This window comes from Branchiostoma belcheri, unplaced genomic scaffold (genome assembly GCF_001625305.1).
Source record: "Branchiostoma belcheri isolate BF01 breed outbred unplaced genomic scaffold, Haploidv18h27 scaffold169, whole genome shotgun sequence".
Classification (NCBI taxonomy): domain Eukaryota; kingdom Metazoa; phylum Chordata; class Leptocardii; order Amphioxiformes; family Branchiostomatidae; genus Branchiostoma; species Branchiostoma belcheri.
The window spans coordinates 215,057-217,956 of NW_017803146.1; positions in this window are offsets into that span (position 1 = coordinate 215,057).

Genomic DNA, 2,900 nt, shown 5'->3' on the forward strand with positions numbered 1-2,900 from the left:
GTGCCTCGGGCCGTCGCCAAAGTCGGGGTGCGTACTTTATTTGAGATTTTCCCCCGACAAATCCGTGGACGACCCAGGAATATAGCGGAACACCGGCACGGGGAGCTTGGAACGAATTCGTCCCTAGCATGTTTAGATAACAATATGGACGAGTGGAAATAAAGTTAACCTTCAATAAATGAACATATTTCCTCTGACTATCGTCGATATTTACACCAAGTTCCGGTAAAAGAAGTCAAGTCAAGCAGTGCACGGTAAGAAAATGTAGGTCACTGAATGGCGTTTGGCGCTTTGTCATGCCGACCGGATCGTTCGTCAGCCTGTCGGTGCCAATCTCAGTGGACCCCCGCCGAAAATTAAAAAAAAACAAGGCTGAGGCAATAAAAATCATTGCCAAGGCGACGACTGAATGATATATACTATTTCATGTGGTGGAGCTAGCAATCTACATTACAATTATCAGAAAAACATATTTCCCTATGTTATAAAGACATGCACGTAGTGAAATTTACAGGATGGGTGGAGGAGGTGTGGGGCAATATACCAAATACACGTATAAGAGGAATCAGCCGTTCTTCTCCAGCAATATAGATTTTATGATGACATACATGTACTTACTTACTTTACTTTGGTCGACTTCCCGCTAGAACCAAACTGAAAACCATCCTCCACTTCACTCTATCCTCCACCAGAGACTGGATTTTATGTCTGGTCTGAAGTTGTTACTCCTTTGACTTTTTTTTACCTTTTGTGGGTTCCAAAAGGACGGATAATTTCTTTTCTCTCTGTGACCTGTTTGAATATGGTCTTTGGCCAAAGACAGCTGTGCTGTCTGTCCATGGTGTGGGGAGAAGACGGATGACCACTAATTAATCATGCCAGGCAGCTGTAAGTTACCTGCTTGATCCAAAAGCCACATGGCCGAAGGTTTCCTCCAAACCAATTCCCTGGGGAATGCATTCGTGCAATTTTTGAAATTCTTTCAAAGCGATCGTAGTACTTACACAAATGCCTCCGCCCCAAAGGCGTTGCCAAAAAACGTAAGTACATATACAATATTGCAAGATGGTTTATGAGTAAGTAATATTTGAAATGATCCGCAAGCCATGAACGTTCTTGATCGTCGTAACGTAACATATGATAGCGTAATAGTTGTACCTGATGGTCACTTCTAATGCACTTCCGGCTTGAGTTGAACTCAGAAATATTCAACAAAGATTATGCCCATGCCGTTTCAAAGGTTTAGCTAACTAACAGAAATTGTTAGCCATGTTTCATTTCGTATCACAAATCTTTTTTAATCTTGATAAATGCCACTTTGTAGCGGGCTATAGCTGCCATGCACGACGTGAAAATGCCAGCTAGATGTACTTCTACCCGGCTGTTGCAAACTACAATGATAGGGGCGGAGTTATAAAATGTAGTCTTTAATGAAATCTTACCGCCGGCCGGTGGGCGGGTCCAGTCTGTACGCGCCGACAGGCGTGGCGCCAGTGTTCGTGCCGTTGCCTTGGCATTGCATGAAGTAGCCCAACTAGACCGGGAAGCCACGTGCACGTACTTAAGTGTGATCGGCGTGAATAAGGGCGTAAATAAACTTTGAATCATGCAACGTCCGTTCTCTTGTTCCAGCCGAACTCTAATTCCCCAAAGTACACCTACAACTGAAAAACGAAGAGAGGGTCGTGGCAGCGCTGAGGACAGCTTTCCAGAACCTGGGCCCCGAAAAGGAAGTATTTCTTTCCTCTGAACAGACTGTAACGTTACATATAAGTTTTACGGAGTGCAAACTTATACATATTTGAAGTGTACATCTCTTTGATTTTGTGACAAAAACATATCTCACATTACGAGAGATTATTTCAAACGCAGTCAGACATTTCACTCTCTCCTGTTCGGAATCGCAAGTCCCAGTAGCCTTTTGTTGTTGCTTTAGTTTCGGTGTCAAATTTTTAATTTAGTAGCACTTCTACACCCACAGTAGCATCACTACTCCGCCCAGATCTCCGCCTCGACGATTGTTTGCTCCCGTTGGGTCGATGGGCGGGCGCTATTAAAGAAGTGTTCGGTGCATTTCGTACAGTAAAGAACAACAAAGCTACGTACTTCTGCATCAACATTCAGCTACCCCCGGTTACAGATAAAACAAATATTGGAATATTGTTTTTTTTCACAAATCTTTGTTGGCCGTTGCTTGATCACCAACATTCTCCGGGATCCAAAGCTGTACGTTTCGCCGCACTCGTCTTATCCTTCGATGCGGTGGTGACGTCTTGCAAATCGGCTGCGGCCAGCGGTGAAACTAGCCCCAACACCAAACGTTTCCCGCTACAATACTGTAACCAGTACCACACAACCCCGTAGTACACGGCCTAATTCTATTTTTAAACAGCTTTTTTTCTAGAACGAACTGTCTTTTATTAATAAGACATCATGACATACAGGTCCACAGTGGCACCGGCCGTGCGTACAAGGAGTGCGTATTTTATTCGAGTTTTTCCATTTTACGTTTCAGACGGGAATATTTGTCTCCAACCAGCCCCAAATCGGGGTGTGCGTACTTTAATCGGGATGTGTACTATATTCGGGAAATTACGGGTACCTGTAGGGGAGGGCCATGGAAATTTTTGAGATGAGGGGGGAGGGCCAAGGAAAAATTTTGAAATTGGGGGTCAGGGTCATGGAAAAAGTTTTGACCGGACTTCCAGCGCACCAGCCCTCCTCCCGGTAAATATCGTACAGTCCCTTACCGTGCCTGTACCTAATTAGGCGCGCCTGGAACAGGCCAAATTCCAGCAACAGTTGCGGTAAGCACCGCGAGTGTTACTACCGCCGGCCAGATAACCAGGATATCTGCTTACAGAACCTCTGCTTCCAGACAACTGCCTAAACCTACGGCC